At 38.7% G+C, this 21,815-nt stretch overlaps 1 long non-coding RNA gene across 2 annotated transcripts in view; it reads right to left on the bottom strand.

Annotated features, from left to right (window-relative positions):
- Nucleotides 1–2,060: 2,060 nt before the first annotated feature.
- Nucleotides 2,061–21,815, bottom strand: part of LOC141410898 (uncharacterized) — a 116,535-nt gene continuing 96,780 nt past the window's right edge. For both annotated transcript variants that reach the window (XR_012435704.1, XR_012435703.1), the window contains exon 3: nt 2,061–2,929. This is a non-coding gene — a long non-coding RNA (uncharacterized lncRNA). The remainder of the gene's footprint in view (nt 2,930–21,815) is intronic.

Genomic DNA, 21,815 nt, shown 5'->3' with positions numbered 1-21,815 from the left:
TAGTGAATGATTGCTATTTACAGGCAAGGTGAAAGATGACATCATTTGTACTCTTTAAGAAAAATCTCTGTGGGGACACAGACACACACAGAAGGAGATGAGACAATAAAAATGCAATCAACAATCAAATTGACATGTTCAGGGTACGCGGAAAGCATAGGGGAAAGGGGCCAGGCTCAGCCTGGAACGGGGATACACAGGGATGGGGCAGGGAAGCCTGATTGAAGGAAGTTTGGACACTAAATATAAAAAAGGAGAAGAAAGCCATGCTGGGAAAAGCAACAACAGGCACAGCATCAACAAGTCATCATGAGCAAAGTATGTGTCCTTGGGACAGGGGAAGGATCAAGAAATACACAGAAATACCACTGGGAACACTGGAAGGGAAAGATGGGGAGCTGAACTGGGGCTCGATGAATTGGGGCTTAAAAATTAGTAAAACTTTGACTATAAGTCTGTATGAGAATTATGTTGTCTTAAGACTTTGACAGTTATACTTATGTCTCTATCCTAATCCCCAAGAACCTGTGAGTGTTACCTATTCGGAAAAGGAATTTTAGCAGGTGTTATGAAGTCAAGAATCTTGAGATGTAGAGCTCATTGGGATTGTCTGCGTGAGCCTTACAGGCAATGACCATGGCAGGTGTCCTTTCAAGAATGATGCAGAGGATCATTTGACAGACAGAAGGAGGGAGAAGGAGGTACAGTGAAGATGGAGGCAGAAACTAGAATCTTGCAGCTACAAGTCAAGCAATATCAATAATTACAGAGGGAGATCGTCTCTTAGAATCCTCAGGGAGCTTGGCCTCACTGACACCTTGATTTTGGAGTTCTATTCTCCAAAACTGTGAAATAATAAAACCCTGTTGTTTTACAATGCCAAGTTTAAAGTAGTTCTGTGCTGAATCTAAGCTTGCTCTGATGAGCGATGGTTTTATTTTGCTGTAGAGAAGGGTGAACAGTGGAATACAAGAGTGAAAGAAAGGGCAGGATTTACAGGGAAGGAAAGCTATTAGTAAGTGTTATGGGCTAGATGTTTGTGTACCCTCAAAATTCACTTATTGGAATCTTAACTGCCAAGGTGATGGCATTGGGACACGGAGCCTAATTGGAGGTGCTTAGGTCACCAGGGAGCAGTCTTCATGACTGGGATTGGTGTTCTCATAAAGGAGAGCTCAGAAAGCTAGATAGCCCCTTCCACTGTGTGAGGACTCCACTAGAAGCCACTTTCTACAAGGTGTGGACCCTGACCATACACAGAATCAGCCAGAAAAGCATCTTGGTCTTGGGTTTCCCAGCCTCCAGGACTGTGTGGTGCCTAAAAACCATCCAGTTTATGGTATATTGTTGTAGTGGCCAAAATGGACTAAGGCAGTAATTCAAGAAAGGACTAATTCAAGAAAGTGGTTATTTGTTGCCAAGTGTATAACTGTCAAAATCTTAAGACAACATAATTTTCACACAGACTTATAGTCAAAGCTTTACTGAATTTTTAATAAAGAAATCAGAATAAAAAACCAGTTTATCTTGCAGCATCATTATACTAAAACATCCTGACCCACAAATATAGATTCAAAGAAAGAAAAAGAAACATGCAATGAGATTGCAAAGTTAAAACAGTAACAACAAAGAAAAATCACATTAGTTTCTGACAGGGTCAGAAACCATTCATTTTACAGTTGTCTTCTTTACTGGGCTGAAGTTGCATGACTAATGGGAAAGTAATATTTTTTTTAACAAGATCTATACTTACAAAGAAATAAATGTTTTTCTGGATACAAGTAAATGACAAGTCAAGGAAAGATACTTTCTTATGTCAGAAGACCTTTAGGTGAGTTTGTTAAACATTCCATAGCCTACTCACTGTCAGGAGAATCAAATAAGTGAAAGCATGCCAAGCTCGAGGAAGGGCACCTTCTCCAATATTCAGTGTCAATATCTCCATATGATTTGGCTGGAAAATCTTCTGAGGAATATTTTTAACAAAGTTTATTTTTACTGCTATATTCAATATTATCTGAGTAGTCATTGTAGATAAAGCTACCTCATATTTTCCTTCACTGCTAAGACTTGAAAATATTTAAAGTATAGTATGAAATAATAAAAGGAAAAAAATCATATAATGTTAACTATGCTTAATCAAGTGTCAAATATATGATTCCCTTTTTATCTACATCTTACACATACAGTTTCTTGTATATATTGTGTGTCCTTGGGGGGGGGAGTTAATAGAACATGATAACATAGCTTACCAGATACCTAGGTGTGACCAGAATGAAGAATTCTAACTTTTCTTCTCTTGAGTACAACATACAAAGAACAAAATTAGAGTGTGATAAATTCCACTCACATAATTTGCCCTGAAAGCAGACTTAGTAACAACAAGAATTTCCTTAGAAAAATGATACAAACACTTTGTTGGCAATTGGTTACAAAATATGACCATGATTATTTTTTGTTAAAGAAGAATATGGTAATTTTAAGGTGGAGGGGGTGAACTCAAGTATGATATATTTGATACATTGTAAGAACTTTTGTAAATGCCACAATGTACCCCCACCCAGCACAATAAAAAAAAAAGGAAAAAAGAAGTCATTAAATATGCCAGCAACTTTTATTTTGGTGGCTACCCAGAAGAGAAATTTATAGCAACTTTGTAAATAACTTTGATTTTTATATTGCAATTTGTTCCTTTCTATATATACGATGTAACAAATATTTTTAAAAAATTGTTTCCAGCCAAGTGTGATGGTACACACCTGTAATCTCAGCTACTCAGGAAGTAGAGCTAAGAGGATCCCAGTTCAAGGTCAGCCTGGGGAAAAAGTTAGCCAGACCATGTCTCAATAAACAAGCCAGATGTGGTGCATATCTATAATCCAGTACCCGGAAAGCTGATAGAGCCCATCCTGGGCTACATAGCAAGAACCTGTAACAAAGAAAAAAAATTATTTCAAAAGAAAATCTCATTACAAGTTTATAACACAAAGTATTAAAGCATTTACTCAGATATATCTATATTGTGCTATATATATTTATATATTATGAACATGCGTGACGATATATATTAACACAATATATAAATATATTAGACGAAAGAGGAAAGAATTTTTTAACTACTGTGCCAATAATGAATGAATTACTATGAAATAATGAATTTGGCCACAGTCCAAAGATAAGCCAAGTCTCTGTTCATGGTTTCTAGGAGGGAACCTCTATGTCTTTGGAATTTTTCTGTGAGTGTAGGACTTTGTTATTCATAATGAGCACTCAGCTATACCTGATACTTCATGCTAATGGGGTGATCATGGTGGACCCCTTGGAACACCTGGTGTCGAGCAAACCTCCAGGGAGGAAGGGCTCTGGAGATGGAGGCAATGATTGAATTATGTCTACACAATGAACCCTCCATTAAACTCCAACCACTGAAGGTCCCTCCTGGATAGCACTCTGGATATTGACTTACGTGGTCACCAAGAGGAGGTTGTGCTATCCAGTGTCCTAAAGGGAGAAGACCAGAAGCTTTGTCTCCCAGAATTTGCCTGTGCATCTCTTCCTTTGGCTAGTCGTAATTTGCCTCCTTCCAACATCACAAGCTGTAACCATGACTATAGCACTTTCCTGAGTTCTATGTGTCATGATAGCAAATTTCTCAACCTGAGGGTGATTTGGGGACATCTCCAAATTTGCAATTGGTGTCTGAAATGAAACAATCAGATGAGGACTGTTCCCTCTGATTTAGGAGTTTAGTAAAGACATTAAAGAAATAGCCAATAGGGCAGATTTGCCAGAACCCAGGAACAATAGGATTCAAGGACAGGTCAGGAATTTGGGGAGTCTTGACTAATCAGGCAGATCAAAGCAGAATTATGCAACCATGGGGATAGACAGGAAGCCTGAAGCAGCCAACGGAAACATGGTTCGCACCATTCTATAAGGAGGCTGCCCAAATCACTGAAATTGTCTTAGAATTTGGAACTTTAACATATCCTTCACAGGCAAGAAAAAGAACAGTGTACTCTGTGAGAACACACATCTTCGTGTCTTCACAGACATGACCACAAGGATTTAAAGTCACAGACGTGACTGCAGGATTTACAGAGGATGCAGGAAATACTGCATTAAAGTCAAGAATTGAAGGTGTCAGTTAAATGCTATTTTGAATGAAGAATACCAAAGCAGCCCTCTAAGGAATTAGAATAAATTTTAAAAAGTAATTCTTTCAGTTACCTTCATGTGTCAAAATCACAGAAATATCTACTAAAAGACTTTCACACAAAGCTACAAACCTGAGGTTTCAGTCACACACACTCATCTAGGCCAGATAAAAGGACCGCAACAGAAGCTTATCTTGAATTCTCTATTTCATTTTATTAATCAGTTCACGCAGTTCTGAGTTTGAAGATGATATGGCACAACACAAAATTGTGTTACTTAATCTGGGAAAATTAAAGTCCTTAACAAAGACTCAGCACTCTAAGGAAACTCATATGGGGGACTTCTTATAACCAGGTGAGGAGACACAGGTAACCCAAACTTAAAGAGTTAAAAGGAGACAGGACAAATTTAACTAGGTAATAAATGTGCATTGCTGTGGAAATGCATTTTCTCTACACAGAATGCAGTTTTTGTAACGTTTGGTGGATTGTAATTAACTCATCTTACTTACACTCCGGATTGCAGCTCCATGCCTTCCTTTCCCCCTAGAGAAGCCTGATCTCCCAAGTGTTTCCTTTATTATATGCACTAATAGAAACTTGTCTTCTTTTATGTCACCTGTTATGTCCTTTTATGTTACCAATAAATAGATGACTTATTTATTGTCACCTATTGATTTTTAACTATGTAAATATTTGTTAATGCCTTTCCCAATCAGAAGAGAGTAGGTACAATGTCTATCTTTATCCCTTCTATCCTTACCACCTGGAATGCAGCTCTACACATGCTAGAAGTTCAAACATACTTCTTGAAAGCACAAATGAATGAATAGATGAATGCATGAGCAAATGAACAAGTGTCATCACCATCAGAAGCCACCACCTTACTTTCAGCTCCAATTAAAATAAACTGTTCCATTTTTAAAGTGGAAGCTCTAACATACATTGTCAAACTAAAATTCAGTTTTGGAATTACAAACAAAACAAGTTTTAGAAACAATTATATATTCACTATACCATTAAAAAGTAAAAAATGAACAGAAATTTTTTTAAAAATAAAAGGCAACACATTTTCCACAAAAGCCAGATTCAGCATGGAAAAAAATCAGAGGGAAATGAAGAAGAGGCAAATACAGAATACTACTGAAATTTATCCTGTCATAATTTTTTGAATCAATTAAAAGTTGTGGCTTCTCTTTCTTCAGTCACTGTCACTTTTAGACGCAATTACCAACATCGGACCACATAGCGAGCTCAACTCGTGTGGCACTCTAGCTGTGCGGGATGGAGGATGCTCTAAGCAGGCTTTGCCATGTTCCCCTCACACACAGCAGCGTCAGCCCCTTCTGGATCTTCCAGTTGTAACTGTCATGAGGAGAGCTGCCAGTGAAAAGAATTAAAGAGCCAGGAAACAGATCCCAGGATGAAAGTGGAAAGGAATCAGTTTAAATGATGGAATTCTATGAATGGTGAGTGATTGTTCTACATCCCCAAGGAACATAGGTAAGAGAAGAGGGACTCAGTTCAGCAAAGAGCTCCCTCCATGCCAGCATATCCTCTGTCTGTCTTGCCAAGGTGGAAGCAGGTAGCCTCCTACCTCTTAGTGCCAAGCCTCTTCTGTCAGGTTACTCATGAGTCTTCTTAAAAGCCCTGCTTTAAAAAAAAATTCTCCATCAAAGTTCAGTGATCTCTCTCTCTCTCTCTCTCCTTTGTCTCTTTCTTAATATTTCTTTCTCCCTCCCTCTCTCCAGCAATTATTTTGTTCTTTCTGAAACATTTTCACAGCATTTTATTAAGTCAAGAGTCCTTTAAAAAGGCCTCAGATTTCTTGACTATCTCAACTCAAAAACAAAAAAGCCCTGGTGTACATAGGTGTTGTCCTTAACACTGGGTGCTGCTCAGGAGGGCAGGATTTTGAAGGGGAAAGATGCCAGGTTGTGCTTTTGCCCAGTGTCGCAAATCTAAACTCTCTTCCATTCTTTTCCAGTCCTTCATCAGTAGCAGTGCTGCCTATGGGCAGGTGAGTAGTGATAAAGAAGATTAGGCTGCAACATTCCTGTAAGACTTGGAATAACATGTCTGCAGTAACCTATGGTCATCAGTTTTCAGTGAGCAACTCATGCTAACCATGAACCTTGTCCCTTCTTCTGGGTTTCTTTTCCTCTGGCTGACACTGACATGTATCAATAAAAAGACAGAAGAGCTGGGGGCAAAAGAGGATGGATAGCATTCAGAACATTATAACCGACTTCTTTGTAGACACTGAGTCCCAATTAGGAAGCAAGGCAAATGATTACTTTTCTTTGTTGGCTCACCACCCCAAACCATCCGTAAGGGCCAGTGGTTTGGGGCTTTCCTCATACAGTGTACAAAGGACATTCATCAGATTCAGGGTGATGAGAACCCATTGTAAGTTCTTCCTCTGCAGCATTGTCAAGTTGCACAGACAGAGATATACCTTGATGCCACACCTGTCTTGATCATTACAAGTGATGATGTCATTTTCCAAGAGAATACATGCAGTTATTCGACAAATCTGGTGCTAGAACAACAAGCAAAACCAAGCTCAATGCATTTTTTTTCATGTTTCTACATTTTTATTCTCATTGACTCAACTAAACAATGAAAAACATTCTAGAAAAAAAGTAAGATATGTTTTCAAACAAAATAATTAAAAAGATTCCCAAGTATAACTTTAGCTACAGATTCTACTTAGGTGTCCTGAAAAAAATTTCCATCATATTACCTGACAAATTGAAGTAGGAGACGGAGCTAGGAGAAATGTGTCTCGCTATCCTGTAACTATACCAGGACTTTCAAATGGAAAGTCTTAAACAAGTTTTTACATAGAAGAAAAATGTCAATAAACAAATACTAACTTGCTACTTAGAATTAATTACAAGTACTGCCACTAAATTTAGGGTCTCCAAAGCTTTCTGGATCTTACAGTTTATTTATATGACAGTAGTTGTTTTTCTTTTGAAATGATATTACCAACCTGTTGTAGAATAGAATTACTGTTAACTTAAGGCTAGTTATTAATCTGAAAGTCTAGAGCAAAGCCAAATAAAATAGCTTATATTACAAGAATGCAAGAAAATTTAACATCAGGTAAAAAAACAACAAATAAAACTAGCAAATAAACCTTTTAACCACTTTCATCTAGAAATTTTTAAAACAAAAAAAAGTCACAACTTTTTTTGATATGGACATATGCTTTTATTTCTTTTGGAAATCCCAGGAATGGGATGACCATATTATACAATAGGTGCATGTTCAATTCTTTTTCTTTTTGAACCTTCATACTCTGCTGATGGGAATGCAAATTAGTACGACCACTACGGAAAACAGTATGGAGGCTCTTCAAAAAACTAAAAATAGATCTGCTATACTATCCAGCAATACCACTCCTAGGGATATTCCCAAAGGAACGTGAGTCAGCTTACAACAGAGGCACCTGCACACCCATGTTTATTGCAGCATTATTCATAATAGCCAAGTTATGGAAACAGCCAAGATTCCCCACTACTGATGAATAGATTAAGAAAATATGGTATTTATACACAATGGAATTTTTTTCAGCCATAAGGAAGAATGAAATTTTGTCATTTGCAAGTAAATGGATAGAACTGGAGAACATCATCTTGAGCAAAGTTAGCCAGGTGGAAGGCCAAAAGTCCCATGTTTTCTCTCATATGCAGAATATAGACCCAATACAAATACAAGTAACATGAAAAACAGGTCACATATGAGAGAGTGAGAGTAAAAGAAGGAATTTAAGAAAGTGAATATGGTTGATATACTTCCTATACAAGAACGAATACAGAATTTTTTAAATTGTTGAAATACTGTAAGAAGGGGGACTAAGGTAGAAAGGAGAAAAATAGTGGAAATGAACCAATTCAGGTTACAATACACATATAACATGGAAATGTCACAAGGAAACTCTCTGTGTAGCTATCTTAAACAAACAAAAATGTCATTTTTTTCTTTCTTTTACAAAATTGGAGAACAGGAGGGTTGAACAGGTCCCTCCTGGGGTGGTTGGTACCAGTGGGAGCGGGGAGGAGGTGGAGAAAGGGTGTGGGAGGGTGAATATAGTGCAAATACTGTGTACACATATATGCAAATGGAAAAATGAAACCTGTTGAAACTATTCCAGGAATGGGGGAGGGGATAATAAAGGAGAATGAAGAAGTGGGTAAATTCCAGTATGATGTATTTGACATATTGTAAGATTTTTTGTGGATGCCACAATGTACCTACTCAACAAAATAATTTTAAAAATTTCTAATTAACACAGTAATTGTACATATCTATGGGGTACAGTGATAATTCAATTTATGTGTACAATGGAATTCACAATGCTTCATGAGGACAATATAGAGGCATTCGTATGCTATTAAAATGCTAAGAATGATTTAATCTTTAAATTTTAGAGTGTATATGCGTGTGCACGCTCACATATGTTTTAAATGACTAGAATAAATTCTGTGCATTGCTACATGAGTAAAATTATTTTTTGGAAATGTGTAAGAAAAATTAGAACCCAAAGGGAAAATATGAGAAAAGATAATTAAGAGGTGGTTATGAAACCTGATTTACAACCTTATGTACACTGTCCACATATTTCCTTTGTGTGGCTTAATTTCATCACACAGAACTAAACAGTTCAAAATTATGAAGACAAAAGCACCTACCATCATTCCTCTGAAAATGAGCATGAAATGAAATAATCTAAGCAACTTTGGGGCTTAGTACTAACAGAAAATTCTATTTCTTGTGACCAATTTTGTAGCATTTTCCCTAGTACCAATGAATTGAAGGCTGCCACCGTGTTTCATCTTTTGTTCTGAATTTATAGTCCAGATTTGAGCAGGAAGTGCTTATGTAAGAATCCAACTAGAAAGAATTTGTGCTATGCTTCCAAGTTTCTAATTGTATAAACATTCATGTTTCTAAACTGCATGTAATAATTAAAGTGTGTGTTCTACTTCAAGAAAACCCATATTTCATAATGCACATCACCCATGCTAACACTGAATAAAAGTGCATGTCTGTGTCTGTTACACATGCTTTTCATTTAACATCTAAAAGTGATAGAACTGTGTGATGGGCAACCAATAAAAGTAAGCTGATAGAAAAAGACCTTGGAAACCTAATGTATTTTAAATAAATGTTTTCATCAGAATAGACTGAATTCAACCAGGTCAGAGCTTCTTTCTCAAGGCAGCATAAGAAAGTTTTACCCATGTTTGTGATAATCGAAGTGAATAAGAATATTGAATGTTTAATATAAGAATATTAAATGAACAATTAATGTAATTGCCTATTGGGAGAATTAAATGTACTTCGCTCTTGTGAGAGGTCTTAAAGGAATATTACAAATAAATGACTAACTCTGGTAATAGCTCATCGATCGGTCTTCCATATTTTTCCTCATCCTTGTTTTTCTCTCCCCACTCTCTCTCCTTCTACTCCCACAGTCAGACAAAGTGAAAGCATGACAATCAGGCCATTTTATACACTTCTGTTCAAAACGAAACTAAAACTGAGGAATCGAAAGCTGAAATGGAGAATCTGGGACTCTTTTTCCCATGAAAGCTTTCTATTATTAACTTCTATCAAACGCCAAAAAAGGATGCTGGACACTAAACCTCCCTGCCACTGATAGCATCATGATGCACATGGCAGACACAGGAACAAGAGCTAGTTCCAAAAGGGTACAAGATTCCAATAGTCCAGTTGAACTGAAAATCAAAACAGCCTTGTACAGCCAACAGAGCCAGAACCAGAAGACAATTGTCTTCATATTCGGAAACACATGCCATAAATGTCAGTTGCGCTCAACACAAATGTTACACAATGATAACGGTAGGGATGCCTTCAACATAGGTATCAGAAGCTAACTGACATCAAGAAAAACAGAAAAATTGTCTCCAGCATTTGATGGAGAGAGAACATGGGCTGCACAAGCAGCCCCCAGTGCAGTCTTTGCCTCAGTCACCCATTTTTGATGGCCAGCCTATGATTGAAGAGCGATACATGTCAACTTTACCCATTCTGGAAGCTAAGAATATCAGTTGAGAGTAAAAATTACCAGTGTTATGTTATCACAATCAGGTGGGCTTTCAAGATCAGATGCACCCTTATTTTAGTACAATCAATCATAGGAACCTTAATTATGGTTCTGTTCCTCCAGCACAGGAATATTGTTCCTGTGCATTGTGTGGGCCACCTGATCCACTCACCTAGCTCAACAGAGCTTCCTGGATTTCAAAAAGCTCTCTTCATGTAAAAAGGGAGAGTTGTCTTATTTCTTATTGAGAAGAACCTAGCTTCTATTATTTCCTTGACAACAGAACACTATTGCATTTTTTAAAAAGATAATTATTTACAAAGACTTTAATCAAAAGGTGATCCTTCGGTTTGATTTAGAAGATAACTAAGAAAAGTGAGTATGCTTTAAAACCATTCTAACCAACTTTATTTGTGAATACAGTAAATTTTCCAGACTTAATTATTGAAGATTGTTAATGAAATTCCCTAGGAACTAGGCCTTGGTGAGAATGCTTAAAGTAATCCCAAAAATGGGGTTATTCTTGGTTTATTCCAATGTGCCTTTTCAAACCACTCACAGTGCTAGCACTGATATGTTCCAAAGACTTGCCCCACAAATGCAGGCTTCAGGTAAATATACATCAAGTGATATTTGGAACTGCCATTCTCACACATTGGACAAGAATCTTTTGTAAATTTTTTATAAGTGACAATAAAAGTCATGAGTTTGGCCAAGAATTTATTCCAGCTTCATACAGCATTGGCATATCATGGGTAGAAAATGTCCCCACAAGAATAATCCAAAGGGCTGGTGGAGTAGCTCAAGAGATGAAGTGCCTGCCTAGCAAATGTGAGGCCCTGAGTTCAAACCCCAGTATCACCAAAAAAACTAAACTTTTAAAAGAATAATTCAAAAAGCAAGAAAGTACATGTTTTTACAACTCTGCAATATAATATAACATTAACTATCACATAAATATTTTCAAACATTTTCATTAAGAATCTATTATTTATAGTGTTTGAAAGAGGTCCCATCTTCAACACTCTGAAAAACTTTTAAAAAGATTTAAAAGTTCCTAAATGACTATGAAAACTTAAAGAACTTCTGCTGTTTCCTCTTTCTACAGCCAGATTCACAAACTTCATTTGATTTTCAGCAACTGATTTCCTAGGTCTATACAAAAATTCCTTAAAGTTTTCAACAGGCTATTCTTTGAGAGGTCTGTTTGATCATTATTTCCATGGAAAACTCCATGGAAAGTGCAGTCTTTCCAACCCACAGCTAGCAGCACACCTTGTCACCTGCAAGGCCTGGCCTCCTGTAATCTCCATGTGACTGCTTCCAACTCTCTTGTGTCTTTTGGGTTTCCTCCATTCATAGAGGGACACAAATGGAAATGTTTCAATGCATGTTAATTGATGTTTGTCCAAACATTGTGAAGTAATAACCCACAGGAGCCACAGAAGCTTTTACAAGGAAAGCCTTGGGAAGAATCAAAGTTTTCAGTGATTACTGCAAAAGTCCACACCCAGGCAAAGCTGACTTGTAGCTTTTCATCCTTCTACAATGATACTATAAATAAAGCAAAGAAGTTTTTGTTCCTTTATAATCCCTTCCATTGTGGTCTTGTATGCAGCCGCACGCAATTGCTGCAGTCTACACAGCAAACTCATCAGGAGGCAAGGGTGTGTTTCAGGGCCGTCTATTGGTCCCACACCATAAACCAAGGGAACCTTGAGGGCCTGGCATTTCCCTGGTAAATGAATCTCTGAAGTGTAAGAAAAGAACTCAGAAATTCAAAGAAAGGAAAAAAAGTTTTGGAAAGTTGAAGTAAAATGCATCAAATGTGCTCTCAGGAAAAAAAAAAAAACAGCTCTAAATTGTTGTTCCATGGAGCACTGAACTTTTGCTTCTGATTAACAAAAATAAAAGTAAAGAGGATTCATATGAATAAAATGGTATCCTAAGCCTCGCCTCAAACAGGGACAGTGTTAGCTGTCTGTAAATGAGGAATGAGCATGGGTAAAATGAGCGCCCAATGCTATATAATCATTCCAGCTGCAGTGGTGGGATATCAAATGCCAAGAAAGGACAGGCACTGACTGCGTTCTGCCATGATTCCTTGTTTATATAAAAGACCTTAAGGTGTGAGCAACTTTCTGTGCTCACTTCATTTTCTTACAACATATGTATACAAATATACATATGTTGTAAGAAAAGTAAATTAAGCAACACCTCCAGGCTATGCTCACTTCCACTGCCTGTACTTACTACCATTTAGTCTTTTCAAAATCAGTTGTGCGCACATGTGGGGTGGAGGGGAGTTCATATGTCCTTCCTCCCTGGCAGACAGCCTACTTCACCATCCATTTGGTCATGACTCAAAGCTAACAATCACGCCTGATTTAAGACAGACAACAGGGAGTCAGCATATTAATAGCATGGTAAAAATAGGTTGATATGGGAAGTATTTAATCTGCCCTCCTGTTACTGCACTGGGGAAATATATAGAAACATTCTACAAAGGTTACTTAGAAATTACATGCCACAGAGGGTGAGAACTCATAACAACAACGACTACACACACATATACACACACAAACTCAGCATTATGTATTCTGGAAACTGAAAATAACTGCTGATTAAATTATTGGATAGCATTGTGTGTGTGTGTGTGTGTGTGTGTGTGTGTGTGTGTGTGTTTTCTTCACTCAGTTGAATCCACAAGGGCTAGGGAGGAGAACATATAAGGAAGACTTTTCCAATGTATGATGGATAAGAAGAATCAGTGTATACATTTTATTTATAGCCTTTATTCTTCATAATTTAAAAAATCTCAAAAACAGTAGTCTTATTTATCACTGGTTAGGAAAGGGCAGGGCCTGGCCATTCTTGGGCCAGTTGTCTATCTAACTGGTAGAAACGGAAGGTCACGGTTTGCCACAGACAGTGATATGATGGCTTTTCCTTAAAAAGAGTATGAGTAGGGCAGGCAATAAGATGGAATTTATAAAGACATTACCAACAAAATGTTTGAAAGGGTGATGGAAAGTTTTACTCATAAACTTGGGATAAAACTCATCAACATTTCCAGAAGATGTACACAGCTTCTAAGTGTCCACATGTCCCCTAAAGAAGCCACATTAGAAAAAGACAGTAGTCAGCAAGCCCTCACCTTTCCCAATCCAGCATTCCTGTTACGGAAGGTAGCCTCATCCCAAAAGCTGTGCAGAATAATCCATGAGGAACCTGCACTAGGCTGGAATTACCACAACCACAACTAGTTTGTTTGGTAAAAATTGAGGATTATTTTTAACATTGAGTGATTTTTTTATTCATGAGCAGAAGTTAAGGAAAGATAAGGCAGAGGTGAAAATATCAGTGTCAGACCAAATATGGGGACGGAGCCCCCACCGCCTGTAGATATAAGGCCAAATTCTTCAGCAGCACCTAAGGCAGGCCTGTGATGGCTTCTTTCCACTGTTCTACAAACACCCCGTGCTTTACATGTCACAGAAGTCAGTCTATCCCTCACTGCGCCAGCAGCACTTCCCACATCCAGGTGCAAGCGCCTGGATTCATTCCGCCTGATTTTCCCTCTCCTCACCTTTCCAACTACTCACTCCCAAGGCACCAATCACATACCATTTCCTTTCTCTAGCTCGCCTTATTGGCCAAGCATTTTCACAGTCATTTAGCATTGCACATTTCACATGGTGCCACACAATTCTTTTCTGGTATACGTCTGTCCTGTAAAATGCACAGCACCTGAAAGCGGGGACATTTTCTTATTTATCTATGCTACTAGCATGCACTGTGAGGTCAGTAAGTGTTGACTTCATCAGGAATAAAGGGGATACAATTTAAATAGCCAGGTAAAATATTTGTACTAAAGATGATTAATGGAGAGAGGAATTTGTACAAATTTGAACATTTATCAAATACCCTCAACTCCCAATGAGACATTTCTAAGTAAGTTCCTTAGCAGAACAAGAGAATATTTGTTGTTAAAAGCTGTAAAAGCAATGGCACCATTTTTAAGAAAAGGAAAGAAAAAAGGAAAAGCATCACAGCACTGGAAAGGAGTACACACTCATCCTCACTGCCAAGCACACACCTTCTCACTGAGGGAAGGACATCAAAGTCAAACATCATGCAAAAAAACAAGACATCTAGCATTGATGATGAGAGTTACAGCAAAAACAGCCTCCTAAGGCTTCAAAGAAGAGGGAAAGGAGCAACAGAAAGTGGCACAAGACTGAGCCGAACAGAATTACGGAATGATTTTTGTGGCCATTACAACATAAAGTGGAAGATGAAAACGTGCTGACCTGAATCTTACCTCTCCCATTGATCACCTACGTAAACCTAGGAAAATTACTGTGTATGGCTTGTACAGAAAAATAGTATTGCTGAGAGGGTATTTGCGGACTTACAATGGTGCCCGTCAAAGGTGAGTCTGAGGGTCTTCCTGTAGATGGACCTGTCCAGGGGAAGTAGATGTTATGGGATGTTGTAACATCACAGTATTAGGGTGTGAAATGCTCAACGACAGGGTGACCCCTCCTTTAACCAAACCCACCAATGCATGATGCATGAATCTCTGAAAACGTGTCGATTTTCATTTGCTCATGGGCCTTAGAAAAAGTGAGGGCTGCTTGATTCCTAGTCAAGCGACAGGGAAGAGTAGCAGGCTGTGGGTTCTCATCTGTCTCCAGCATTCTTTTACTGGTACACAAAATCAGTAGTCAAGAACAGAAGGAAAATGAGGGTTTTGAAATAAAACTGTTGAGTTAAATCCTGACTCTAATATTGCTGTGTATAGAAATGAACCTAGAGAACCTATGGCCTGGCCTTGTGAGAGATGCTATTTCTGCACAAATGACTTTTGGCCCCCTTGGTCTCACATTAAGCAGACAAGAATGTCATGAGATTATTTTGTCCCACTCACTTGCAGGTGGTCACACGGACTGCAAGGCAATGCTCGTCCGTCAGCATCATCGCACTGTGTGGCAGGTACCAGCTGCACCTGTACCTCCATCTGGGAGGGGGCTGGCTCCCTGAAGCTTTGTGCAAATGGTACCGTAAGCTTCCACATACTTTGTGATTAAAGAAATTTCACATCCTTTCACTTATGTCTTTGGTATCTCTCCATCAATCTTGCACTGCACTAATATGACAACCATACATTGTTTATATGACCCTAGACAAATTACTCAAACTTGTGAGTCCCAGCTCCTCATCTGCACTTCTTGATAGACAATAGCAGTTAACACACGATGGCAATGTTACACAACGATCTTTAATACTATCTCAACCACATCTCTCATCTTTGTTTATACTGTTTCTTACTATTCATACTTAGTCATTTGCTGAGTCACATCATTTCAATGTATTTATTCTGTGAGCCTTCCATTTCACTTTCATTGTAGTGTTTACAAAACACTCCAAATGTATTATATATTAAAGACTATTGATTCCTAGAGGAAAGAAACTTGAGCATCTTTAAGTCAATAGTTGCTGATGACTGCCTCTAGCCTCTAGAATTGCTTTCTTTTTTGTCCACCATGGTGCATCTCTTCATGTCTTTCAAAATTTATGTTCTATGTACACAATTTGAGAAAACCTGGATACATGTGAAGTCAAAACTCCTTAATCTAAAACCCAGTATCTTCTATCTCAGGCTTTATCTCCCTGGTTGCATAATTTTATCTATGTTCCTCTGTAAAACCTCTGCCAAACGTACTGGTTTTTGGTATTTATTTTATTATTTAAAATGAGAACTTTGGTATGTGCTGTCTTTTCAGCTAGATTATTAACTCTTTGATCACATCTTCACATACCTTACTAGTATTACACAGTACACAACACATAACATTACCTCAAAGCCTGTCTGCTAATTGTTTCAAGAAAATTTTCTTCTGTCTGATAACATAAATAGTCAAGTGGGAGATTTTGGTACTGCATGGAACAGCATGGCTTTAACACTCTGTGGGGGGCTCTAATAAGTCAGACAGCACAAAAACTCAAAAGATAGGTTAGAAGGCTTTGAAAAGATATTGAGTCATTCTGAAACCCATCACCTCTTCCCATACCAAATAAGAGAAAAATATAAGCCATGAGAAGTCTTGATCTAAGAGCAGATTCTGGAAAATCTGGCATAGTTCTCCATGTAACATGACAAAGATAAATGAGACCAAATGGTAACAATATATTCCAAAATGACTTTTTCCTTAAATTTTATGTTTTTATCTTGATATAGGTTCAAAACAAAGTAATCAAAATTTGGGGGCAATGTAACTGGTGTACAATATAAGTCTAATCAGAAATGTCACTACAAATCTTCCCCAGTATAACGAATATATCCTAATAAAATAAAATTAAAAAAAAAAGCTGAGAGAAATGACTTACCAATTTCTCTGAGCATGAAGCAAAAAGTAGAATGGATATAAAATGCATAAAATAAATGCAGCAGAGTCATTGTCAAGGTTTCTCCTAGCTCAAATCTAATTTTAAATAAAGAAGTTTTGAGAAGAAAAAAAGTAGTCAAAATTTTTACTGTATATTTACACTACAATTTTATTTTGAAAATCTGCCTTTGTAGAAGCACCCTCTTGTTTTTCTCATCAAACATGGGAAAATTCCAGGATTTTAGATAAAAAGGAATTTCAGTAATGATCATACCCCAAGCTATTCGGTCACCAAGATGGATGAGTTCCTTGGCTGTGTTTGCTCTCTCACGCCTCTCTGGAGGATGAGCGACATGAATCTAGTGCCTGTCAGGTTGCACGCTGTCTTTATGTATTCGCATGTTAAAAATAGAGCCCTAAAAGTAGATACGACACGTGGGAAAGCAGAATGAGCCCATGACGGACGTGAAGTTTGAGAAGTTTGAGGCTATCGAGAGATTCACCATAGAGGTGGGGGACAGAGGAGATGGGTGAAATGGCAGGTCACCACAGACAAGGATCATGCATGAAGCTTGTGGAAAAAGTCCACAAGCAGTTTTGTAGGAGATTGAGTTTGTTTCTGCTCTGCTTCTGATCAGCTTTGGTTTAGAAATGACAAGTTTCTGCTAGCATTTTAAACCTTCTTTTTCCAAATGTGTTGCCTCATCCTATAACAAGTTAAAACGTTCTACTGAAAATTAGCAAAGCTAAAAGCATAAAAGCTATTCCATATTCCATTAACAAAGAAAGATTGGATATAGTCTTTCTCCCAGAATAAGAAAGGTTGAATACTGTCCCCAGTAAAACAAACTAGAAATTATACAGAAATCTATACAGTGCTTGCACATAATCTACAAGTTCTATTACACAAAATAATTTTCATCTCATACACTTTTGAGATGATTAATTATAATAAACTTTTCCTGGATTTGTTTGCTATAAGATACACTGTTTGGAAAACACGGAGGACTAAACTGGGTTTAACGACCTGTGTAACCAACAGAATAGTTGACTGAAGCAGGGAATTCTAAAAAATTATGCATACATACCTTAAATATTTTGTTCTAATTCAAAACATATAAATGTACACTCATTTGACAATCTTTTGACATTGGGCCAAAATATTTTTTTTTGTTTTTAGTTTGAATTGATCTTTTTCTAGCATAAACCATACCCAAAATGTAACATTGAGGATATCTATCTGCGTTCTTTAAAGTGAAGACAGATATATTTGAAAAGCAATACAAGTACAAACCTTTCCCACATATTTATAGTTTCTTCCAACATCATTGTCTTGGTCACAACTAATTTGTCAGCAATAATCTCTCTCTCTCTCTATCTCTTTCTCTCTCTCTCTCCCCCCCATTCCCCCAACTCCTCTCTCTTCCCCTCCCCCCGCCACTCTCTTTTTCTTTCTTTCTCTCTCTCTTCAGCACTGAGGTTTGAAATCAGAGCCGCCCACTTACTAGGCAGGTGCTCTGCACTTGAACCCTTTTTGCTTTAGTTACTTTTCAGATAGAGTCTAGTACTTTTTGCCTGGCCATTCGCAGATTGTGATGCTCCTACCTCCACCTGCCACCTAGCTGGGATGGGATTATAAATATAACTACCATTCCTGACTTATTCTTTGAGGCAGTATATTGGTGTCTTTTCTAAGCTGGGTTGGCCTTGAACCAAGATCCTCTTATCTCCACCTCCAGAGTAGCTGGGATTACAGGTGTGAACCACTGTCTTTATTGAATATTTCAAAGCAACAGTTTCAAAGCAAACTTTTTGCTTGTTTTGTATTCAGATCCCGTTCATTTCTTTAGTCCCTAATTAAATTATATAATTTCAAAAGAAAATATAGTTGTAGTATATCCCAATAAAAATAAATAAGGGTGAAAAAAGAGACAAAAGATTCTTTCCTGTGACTACATGGCCTCTATGTAGAGTGTGACTGTCACTTCTCATGTTCCTTTATGGCACACTGGAGAGGGTTCAGTAAACAGCTGTTGATTAAGGAGGGCACAGAGTGACCATCCAATCATTACTGTGCATGCATGAAGCTGTGCACACCTAATCCTTTTACCAGGCAACAGAAAGTGAAGATCATGGGTGTTATGGTCAGAAGAATACCCATGTGTGTGACTTCTGAAAATTTTTTTCACCTCTCAAAGCCCATATCTCCCCTGTACGCTGGAGCTAGCACACTCTCAGGAGCTTTCAGGAAGATGGAGGGACATAACATGTTGGAATTATGCCTCTGTGGGTTCTCTAGGAGGCAGACTCTCAGATGGGTCAGTTACGGTGGAAGCGTAGGAAAATAAGCAGGATGGGCAAAAGGGAAACTGAGCCTGAGTCAGCCTCCACTGAACCCTCATGGAGCTCCAGAGCTGAAATGCACCATCAGAATGTCCCCATCTTAGGAAAAAATGGCTGGACTTGTATGCTTGCTGCTAATCAGTCACCAGATATGGGCCACCCTGGGAAGGGCTTGACCATGGCAAGGTGGCTGTGTGTAGCCTGCAGACAGCTCTCCCAACAGCTGGTCACACAAGGCCTGGCCAAAAACATCAGAATAGCTACAGGTAGTTGGCTCCCTGTGCTTCCTTTCTTTCCTCTGGGGTTTCCCCTTTCAGTGGATTCCCAGGGGCCACTTGCTGCAAGCCTCCTAAGTCACAGTCCAGGTCACTGTGCCCTCCCTCCCTGCAGAAAGAGGGCTATCTTTTTCTCTGCCTTTTTAGTGTTGGAAGTGCCAGTGTTCACCAGCCATTACTGCTCCACTGTCAGCTATACTTACCTCTCTCACCAACCTATTGAAAGGGGTGCACTACATCAGTCATTTTGCAAGTCTATGTATTTTCTGTATTTGTGCAATTGCAAGACTTGATTTGTCCACTTGTATTACTTTTAAGAGCCTGAGAGGCCAATATTGCATCCGACACACTATACATATTATATTTAAAATTTTTGCCATATGCCCCAAGAAGCAGGACCATCACTCCAGCCCTTCCACTACATAGTCCTGGATGACCTAAAAAACTTCTAAAACTACAGAAGCAACTTTGAAACAGAGACCACACTGCCTCAGCCACAAGGCAGGGCACTGGGGCACAAAGTGAATATTTCTGAAATACAATTCTGTCTGATAAGTACACCTCGGAGTTCTGTGAGCTCAGAATATCTCAGGCACTTTTTGAGCCCTTCAGAGATTTAGGCTGCACAGTCCTCAGGGACCATGCAGACCTGGTGAGCTGGTCACCTCGCAAATGAGACTCCTTCTACACACGGCAACCTCCCCTCTAATGCCTCCCTCCAACCCTCTATCATTTAATTGGGGCAGGGGGTTGGAGGACTGATTTTATGATAAAAATTAACTAAAGGAATACAATAAGGATCATGGAAACCTTAAAATAATCAGAAGATAAAACTCTTCCTGAAAGTCCGCCTCATTCTCCAGGGATTGAGGCTAAGATTCCCTTCCCTTTGTGGGGAAAAAGCAAACGAAAACCTGCCTGAGTAATCGATGACTGTACTACTTCTGTAAAACAGTCCAGCATGTGGTCACAGAAGGGATGTTTTGGGTCTTTCCACTGATAAGATGGCATGACATAGCCCTTCTGTAGGGTGGCTGTTTTGGTTGGTGGTGGAAGAGCGCGGATTGTTTTTGTATAGCCAGTGGGCTGCTGTGGGAGCAAGCTTGGAGTTTCCAACAGTGCATTTAACCATTGATTTTTGACCCTAGTCGCCACTATGTGGGTGTGTGGGTGTGCATTCCCCATTTCCAGTTGTTAGAAAGTCTGAAAAAACCCCAGGAAGGAATGGGAGAAATTGGAGAGGAGAAGGGGAGGAAAGGCTGCACAGAACAAACATGGAGGAAGAGGAGTGAAAGGAACAGGCAAGGGGAGGGGAAGAGGGCAACAGAAGAGGAAGACACATGGGGGAAGAAAACAACAGAGAAGATCTGAATGCGATGTAAATGCAGAGCCCAAAGCCCAGGGTGCTGTGTGTGTGCACGTTGCCAGGAGAAGCAGGTAGGGACTGAACATGCGTGTCCTCTCAGATGGCATTCATGGGTTCTTTGCACATGCCATGGGCTTTAGGTTCCATGAGCACTTACACATGCACAGCTGACAGCACAGGAAAAGAGGCACCCTTGCCACCACCAAGCTCAAGTGTGGAAATGGGCTCACGGCTAAACAACTTGCCCAACGTCAGAGGGACAGCTAATGGCTCAGGATACAAAGCCATAGCTTTTGTTTTGTTTTGGCTTAAATATCTTTGGTCCTAATAGAAGAGTGACAGTTGTTTGTGTCAGATTTTATCATTTATCTCGTCAGTGATTATACTGTAGATTCTTGGTGGTAAAATAGACATTTTTTCAAAGTGATGGTACAGGTGACAGTCTCGCTAACAGTGCCTGAAAGCTCCAGCAGCTGTGCTGTTACCCACACTAGAAATTGTCTTTTAACTGCAGTCGTTCTGGTGGAGGTCGCATAGCACTGCATTACGGTTTCAATTTAAGTCCCCTGATGACCCATTGCTGAGAACACTTTGGTGATTCGGTAGGCATTTGGATGTTCACTCTTTAGATGTATCTCCTTCAAATATTTTTCCTCATTTTTTTATTGATTGGACTGTCCATTTTTACTCTTCGCAATTTTCTACATATTCTGGAAAAATGTTCTTTTTTGCTTGATGTTTTATTATTAGTGTGTGTTAATTATAAAAAGAGGTTTCGTTATGATATTTCTATACATGCATTATCATACTTCAGTCGAATTCACTCCCTCTTACTCTTTCTTATCCCCTTTCCTCATTCCCCCCTTTTTACAGTTTCAGTGAGTTTCATATTATGCTACTTTCATACAGATACATAATGAACTTTTATTCTGTTCACCCATCCCCTCTCCTTTCCCCTTTCTCTCTCCCATTGCCCAACCCCAAAATATTCCCTTTGGAATCATCATGTCATGGTAATTTTTTTAGGTCTAGATTCCACATATGAGAAAAAAGATGCAATTTTTATCTTTCTGAGTTTGACTTATCTCCCTCAACATGATGTTCCATCCATTTTCCTGCAAGTGACACAATTTCATTCTTCGTTATGGTTGAATAGTACTCCATGGTATAAATGTACCATATTCCCCTTCTCCATTCACCATT

This window comes from Castor canadensis, chromosome 9 (assembly GCF_047511655.1).
Source record: "Castor canadensis chromosome 9, mCasCan1.hap1v2, whole genome shotgun sequence".
NCBI classification, from domain to species: Eukaryota; Metazoa; Chordata; class Mammalia; order Rodentia; family Castoridae; genus Castor; species Castor canadensis.
Note: the sequence above shows the minus strand (reverse complement) of the source record. Positions and strands in the feature narration are given on the sequence as shown.